Below are 8,051 nucleotides of genomic sequence, written 5' to 3' on the forward strand. Positions count from 1 at the left end.
GTCCTTCGGCTGCTGCTAATGTTGATCTGGTCCTGCGGGAGGTGCTGCAGCAGGAAGTCAAGTCGTCGACTTCTGTTGCCCAGGAGATTCTAGGCTGTCATTCTTCTCTTATTGTAAGTGTCTTTTGTACTCGAGTGCTTTTTGTTGTGTTATCGAGTACCCTGCCTTGACTGTGTTCTGTTGACAGATTTTGGCTAAGCAAGTCGCTGAGCAGGCCGAGTTCCTTCGGCGAGCTGGAGAGGGTCTTCAGTTGTCTGCTGACCAGGCACGGCAACTTGAGAAGATGGCTGCTCTTGAGCGGTCTTCTCAGGAGCAGTCGCGGAAGGTCAGTCTTCTGGAGGCTCGAGTCGAAGCTTTGAAGCAGGATAATTCTGCCTTTAAGGATAAGACCTCCAAGCTGCAGGAGAAGGCCAAGGCTGCTGCCAAGGAGAAGAAAGGTATTCTTTTCCTTCTTTGGTTCTTGTCCTTCGAGTAGTTTTCTTTTGTGCTCATGTTTTGCTTACTTTGGCAGAGCTTAAAAGCTTATTGTTGAAAAGGGATGAACTGGTGACTGATTTAAAAAATATTATGTATCATCATGCAGATGCTGTGGAGAAGCTGACCAAGATCAAGGCTGATGCTGATAAGCAAACGGTTAGTGATATGAAGCAGATTAGGGAGCTATCCTAGCAGTTGGCAGATCTTGAAGTGGTGGCTAAAGTAGTCGTCGATATGGTGGAGGACGAGGGAGCTGTCGAGAAGAGTCTGCTAGAGCGTCTTCGTGAAGCCCCCCAGCGACTTAGTAGTTTCTTCTCCGAAACCTCTAGGGACTATTTAGCTCATGCTTTAGGATTGGTTAAGTCCTTTCTTCCTTCTGCGAATTTGTCCCTTATTGGTGATGGGGTTGTCGTTGGCTGCTCAGAGGAGCAATTCTCTGAGTATGTCGCGGGGATGAAACCCATCGCTGATAAGGTTATCAACGGCTTGGAGCCGGCGCCAAAGTCTTGAACAGTTATTGTAATATCCTCTTGGCTTTTGTGTGGGTGTGGGTCTACTTGAGTACTTTTAACATTCTGATGTATAGTACTTTTTTCTTTTTATTTGACGGCCGGTTGGCTGGTTGCCTTTTTCATGAAGCTTGTCGTCGACTGTTGTGAATCATTTTTTTCGAGTACCGTGGTAGTCGATTTGCTTGTCATCTTGTGGACGAGTAGTTCCTTTGTAGGAAATGGAGAGATTGTTCGAGTACTGTAGTAGTCGATTATTCTCTGCTTTTGTGGATGGTAGTTCTGTCTTGGTAGAAGGAGATTTTGGTTCTTTATAGGTCGAGTACTGTGGTAGTCGACGAGTTGTCATCTTGAGGTCGAAGGTTTCCTTATAGGAGTTAGAAGTTTTGTATCTTCTCGAAGTCGAGTGCGTAGCAGTTGATGAATTGTCACCTCTTGGATGACTAAGTCTTTCTTGGAGATAGGGAACTTGTCTCATCCGATGATCGAGTACCGAAGTAGTCGATCAATTGTCGTCTCATGGACGAAGAAATCCGTTTGGGAGATAGGGAGCGTGTCCCGTCCGGAGATCGAGTACCGAATTAGTCGAATAATTCGTCGTCTTATGGATGAGAAAAAATTCCTCTTTGGGAGATAGGGAGCGTGTACCGTCCGGAGATCGAGTACCGAAGTAGTCGAATAATTCGTCTTCTTATGGACGAGAAAAAATTCCTCTTTGGGAGATAGGGAGCTTGTCCCATCCGGAGGTCGAGTACCGAAGTAGTCGAATTAGTCGTCGTCTCATGGATGAGGGTATCCTCTTGGGATATGGGGAGCACGTCCCTCCGAAAGTCGTGTACCGAAGTAGTCAAAAGTTTGTCGCCTCATGGACGAGATAATCCTCTTGGCATATGGGGAGCATGTCCCTCCGAAGGTCGAGTACCGAAGTAGTCGAAAGTTTGTCGCCTCGTGGACGAGATAATCCTCTTGGGATATGGGGAGCATGTCCCTCCGAAGATCGAGTACCGAAGTAGTCGAAATAGCCATCGTCTCATGGACGAGAGAGTGTAGAGAACTTGTCTCTAGGGCCGTTAGGCTCGTGTCCCTTAGCCCCGGCTACTCGATTCGCCGTGCCTTTGACTTTGAGTAAACAAAGAAAGGTTGGTATTCGAGGTAGCCGATGGAGTAACCACCCCTGAAGAGGGGGAGCTCATGTCTCTAGGTTTTACTCCTGAAGATGGTAGAGAACTTGTCTCTAGGGCCGCAAGGCACATGTCCCTTAGCCCCAGTTACTCGATTCGCCGTGCCTTTGACTTTGAGAAAACAAAGAAAGGTTGGTATTCGAAGTAACTGATGGAGTGACGACTCCTGAAGAAATAACCCCTTAAGAAGGGGGAGCTCATGTCTCTGGCAACGAAGTCTTCTCTTTCATCCAATTTTGAAGCACTCGATTTCTTTATATTGGAATCTTACTCGGGCGGATCCATCCTGGCCTTTACTGGGTGTAAGACCGGGGATCGACTTGAATATTTGTCTTCTGCCAACACAAGTGGTGAACTGAGTCAGAGCTCGGGCGAACCCATCCTAGCCTTTATTGGGTGTTAGACCGGGGATAAGCCCAATAGATGACTCAAGTCAGAGCTCGAGCGAACCCATCCTAGCCTTTATTGGGTGTAAGACCGGGGGTAAGCCCAATAGATGACTCATTTTAGTATTTGCTTTCTGTCAACACGAGTAGTGAACTGAATCAGAGCTCGGGTGAACCCATCCTAGCCTTTATTGGGTGTAAGACCGGGGGTAAGCCCAATAGATGACTCGATTGCCAGTGCGAGTAATTTTGGGGTTGAGTCAGAGCTCGGGCGAACCCATCCTAGCCTTTATTGGGTGTAAGATCGGGGGTAAGCCCAATAGATGACTTGAGTCAGAGCTCGGGCAAATAGATGACTCGAGTCAGAGCTCGGGCAAACCCATCCTAGTCTTTATTGGGTGTAAAACTGGGGGTAAGCCTGATAGATGACTCGTTTGAGTAACTGGCATGCTTAATTCCTTATTGAAAAGGATTTTGCTCGTGTTGGCTCCCTTTTTTGTTGGCAGAAGTTGGAGGTGCTCTGAGTGCTTTGCGAAGAGTGCTGCATTGGAAACTCGAGTGCTTTCCTTTGGGATGCAGGAATCATTTTGAATGGATTTTCTGGTGAGTAGAATCAATTGTCAACTACTTTGGTTGAGAAGGAGGTGCTGCCTTGTCGTGACGTCATTTTCATGGATTGTACCCGTAGATATCAGGTATCCGGTAATTAGATGTCGACTGTAGGCTTCGACTTCCTCATGATCTTCCATTTTGTTAATGATGACTGTTTTTTACGTTGCGGCCAATGTTGATAACATTGTGTAAGTCGCTGTTGGAGTAGTCGAACGAGTCGCCAAGTTGTTGTTGATGCTCTGTTTTGAGAGTCATCTTTGGGTTGTTGTCTAGATGGACGGTGACTGTGATTCCCGGTGGAGGATTTTCGTGGCTAGCTGTTGCTGCTTCAGTTATCTCCGGTTCAGAGAGGAATTCATCGTAGTCCAAGTCTTCCAGTGCTGTGGAATAACTTTTTTAGTTTGTCGGATCCGAAAGAAAGGCCATGAAAATTTCGTGATTATGGCCGTGAATTTTCGAATTGATGTTGTCTTCCTTGAGCGGAAGACCATTCTTGAACGGTAATTCTTCGTCTTCTGAGAGTTGCTGCCTCTCTTCTTGATTTGAGGACTGCAGTTCTCCTTTTATGGTGACTGTAAAAGTCGACTTCTTGTCGGGTTCGGTCCTCTTGTCCGAATCGGGTTGTGGCGCGAATCGGTTTCTTTTAATGTCTTGAACCGAAACCGGGTAGGTTTCCTTGTCTTGCTTGACTCGGGGAGAGAGTCCGAGAGTTTGTCGCAGAAGGTCTTCGTTGTGTGGGATGTGGTCCGCTGGGGGCCATCCGCATTCGATTCGAACTGATAGTTCATTTATGAATTTGATGTATTTGTCCAAATTGTCACGTTTTTCTGAAGAACACGTCTGCGGCATCCGGTGATCTTCTTGCGGGGTAGGGGTATTTGGAGTTTGAACAATGTTACACCAGCGACTCATGTAGCCTTTGATTGATACAAAGTCTTCTGCAGGGTGGGGTTGTGATAAATGTTGATCCAGTGACCTGTGCGAGTCGTCCCACAGCTCCTTCGCTTTGGACTGCTCCCAGAGAGCTTCGAGGTCAATGTTGTGTGACCATTCAGCTAGTTCGTCTTCAGAGATTGTTTTGTCCAATTCTTCGAGATATTTGACGAAAGCTTGATCTTGTTCCAGCTCTGCAGAGTTGAAAGTCCACTGGTTGGAGAATTCTTCGAGAGAAGTGTTGATGTTGAACGTGTCTTCAGCTTTCTGGAGGCAGTGCTCGATCTTTTCATCAATATCATCGATGTTTGAAAAAGTATTTTTCGACTGCTTCTTTTTGCGAGTAATTTTCTTGAAGCTGGTCTTTGACTTTTTCTTCCGAAGACTTGGTTCAGCGACATGGATGCAATTGGGAAGTATGGTCTTTCCGTTCATGGAAGTTTTTTGCTTGGAATCTTGCAGTAGTTTTTCCAAGTCCTCTTCCAATTCGGAGAGTGTTTTGGCTTTGATTGCGTCGAATTCGGGTTGAATTCGGGCTTCATTGTTGAGGTTCAAAAATCTGATTTCTTCGAGTTGATCGATGAATTCGTCGAATTCACGGTGTTTTGCAGCTTCTGAAACTTCTGGGGGATCTTGATCGATTGAACGTCTTTCGAAGCCGCCTGATCCATCGGCGACGAAGATCCAGGAGCCGACGTGAAGGGAGATGCCTTTTTTGAGCACCAGATTGTCGTCGAGAGAAGCCATCGAGTTCTTCCGACGATCGTTGGCGAGAGGCCCCATGGTTTACCGTCGGGTTCTGCGAGGGGTATCCCAAAGAGAGGGGTTATGAGTAGGGACTAGCCGCGATCAGAACGCGATGGTGCAAGGAACACAAGGATTTAGACAGGTTCAGGCCGCCGGAGCGTAATACCCTACGTCCTGTGTGGTGGTTTGTATTCCCTCGGGTATTGTTCGATGTTTTGGAGGGGTCCCTGCTCGCCCTTATATAGTCAGGGGGAACAGGGTTACATGGAAATCCTAGTCGAGTTCTGTTAGGATTCTAGTCTGAGAGGTTCGGCTAGTTTCCAAGACCGTCGACTAGTTTTACTCCTATTCGGATAGTGTGACACCCCGGCCCAGGGCTTAATAGGATTAATAGGGTACTCATACCAACAAGTTGCAATTTTTTTTCCGAAAGCCGGTCTCCAAAGAACTCTGAGGTTAAGCGTGCTTGGTCTGGAGCAATTTGGGGATGGGTGACCGACCGGGAAGTTATTCCCGGGTGCGCACGAGTGAGGACAAAGTGTACAGAAAAGATATGTGTTGGTCTGTGAGGATAGTCTGTGTCCTAGTTAAGCTGCCAGATGTAAGCGGGCCCGGCCTCGGAGAGGCGGGACGTTACAGAATGGTATCAGAGCCGACTCTTGCGGTTTCACGGGCACGTACGGCATATGTGCGGGGGCATGAGCACGGGCGCGTGGGGCGCAGATGCCACCGGTATGTGCACGGACGCGTGGCGGGTCAGTGCGCGGGCATCTGGGATGCGCCGTTGGCGCTGGACGCACGAACGTGGCACAGGGGCCGTTGCACTGGACGCACGGACGTGGCACATGGGCTGCTAGCACTGGACGTACGGGATGTGGCCAAGAGAGGACGTTCCTGGCTTGGGAGTGACCGACGGGGACGTCGGTTTCTTAAGGGGGTGAGTATGTGACACCTCGGCCCAGGGCTTAATAGGATTAATAGGATACTCATACCAACAAGTTGCAACTTCTTTTCCGGAAGCCGGCCTCCAAAGAACTCTGAAGTTAAGCGTGCTTGGCCTGGAGCAATTTGGGGATGGGTGACTGACTGGGAAGTTATTCCCGGGTGCGCACGAGTGAGGACAAAGTGTGCAGAAAAAAATATGTGTTGGTCTGTGAGGATAGTCTGTGTCCTAGTTAGGGTGCGCACGAGTGAGGACAAAGTGTGTAGAAAAAAATATGTGTTGGTCTGTGAGGATAGTCTGTGTCCTAGTTAAGCTGCCAGATGTAAGCGGACCCGGCCTCAGGGAGGCGGGACGTTACAGGTAGATACAAAAGAGGTTGGGCATAACCACATACTACTCCCTACTCTAGAATATTCTGTACCTGTGGGCAATCCCGTTGTTGACGCTTCTTAAAGCGCCAATTTACGTACCGCAAGCGTACGGATCGTGTAGCTTTTCCCTTAGGGTTTCCCCCCAAGGTTTATCAATCTACGGAACAAGTGTATTACTATGCTTAACTAAGCACTAATGATGTTGGTAAAAGATCTATATTGAGTGTTTGAGTGTGAAATAGATCTAATCTAACCAATCTAATCTAATCTAGACTAGTGAGCAATGATAGGTGTGTGCACAAGATATGAAGAGCATTTGTCCATAGGGTCTAGGATCACTAGAGATGTAATCGCCAAGCAACGAAGAACGGATCTAATCTACCAAAGGTGTGTTCCAAGATCAAAACATTTCCCTCCCGCATACTGTCACTACACGAGGATAATCGGTAACGAATCAACAAGAACACGATAGCTGATGTAATCTAAGTAAACCATGCAAGAGCAAAGCAAACCCAAAGCCAAGTCGCGAACTATTAGGCATCAAAGCATCATCAACAAGAATCGTGATAGATCAATCTCATAAAGGATTCGGCAATTACAACTCAAGATCTCCTTACAACCCCATGAACAAACGAGGACTTTACTCCATGAAGCTAAGCGAAGCGTAGTCGATCATGGTGACGAAATCTCCGGCAAGGGATGGATCCCTTACTGTCCTCCAACTTGCAGCGGCGCCGAGGGACGATGAGGCCTCCGGTGTCGCCTTTCTCTTGTGTCTAACTCGAATGGATCTCTGAAACTCATCTCTGGATCTTTTCTGCTGCCCTTCTGCGATCCTCCTCTTTGACGGCGGCTACGGGGTATTTATAGGCAGATATGGTCGGTGGTTTTGGTAAAACATAGATTAGGGTTGACGCATACTTCGTGCTGAAGAAAACTGAAACCGATTGGGCTCCGAAATGGGCTAGGCCGGCCGGCCTGGGCCCTTTCTGGCCACTTTCGGTCCCATCTTTCGCGTGTGGCCTCTTCCTCTTATTCCTCATCTTAGCCCAGTTGTAACCATGCGTCAAAACATCTCCGAAAATGTCCAATTTCCTGTCAAAATGCAACATGCTCCAAAATCCAGGATAAAATCGAAAACGGTCAAGTTCGGGTAAGTGGTGGGTTAGTACATGAATCATCCCGAAGAATTTACCAAAACAACTCCTAATCATATAGTAAAATGGGTACTTAAGGAGCGCCAACACCCATCATCCCGGGTCTGACAGAGAGCGGGCGCCGGTGGGCAGGGTGGTGGTCGAGATCGGTAGGGTTAGGTTTTTTGGGTTGACGGGCTTCCAATATCCGACAACTCTAGAGAAGGGGTTGGCTACGGTGGTGAGGCGATGCAGTAGCATTGCCGGGTGGCATTGGATCTTCGCGGGCGGTCATCATCGGCAGAAGCAAGGAGAAGGTTAGGAAAAGGACGAGGATGAAGGCAGCGGTGGGTGGTGGGGGAGCGACGCAGTGGCGAGAGCTATCGGACACCATTGAAGGAAGAAGATAAACATTGGGCCGCTAATGGGCTAGAAGGTAATGGTCTGATCCATCTTCCGTTCGATATAAAGGAGCCCCCACACATTCCAGGGCAATTTCTAATCTTCCTGCGAAAGTTGCTTATGTATCTCCCACTTTAACATTTGTGCTAACCTTAAAATTTCATGGAACAAATTCTAGCATGCATGTTAGGAGAAGGGCTGAGGCAGATCGGTTAGCCCATCAATGAGACAATGAACGCGCGAGAGGGCCAGAAGGTTACCAGACAGTGTTGACAAAAAAATCAACACATTGAAATCTGAAGGCACCGTTCATCAAGTTTCAGAAAGTAGACCAAGCGTGCCAGTCAATCTGAG

The sequence above is a fragment of the Panicum virgatum genome, chromosome 9K (assembly GCF_016808335.1).
Source record: "Panicum virgatum strain AP13 chromosome 9K, P.virgatum_v5, whole genome shotgun sequence".
In the NCBI taxonomy this organism is placed as follows: domain Eukaryota; kingdom Viridiplantae; phylum Streptophyta; class Magnoliopsida; order Poales; family Poaceae; genus Panicum; species Panicum virgatum.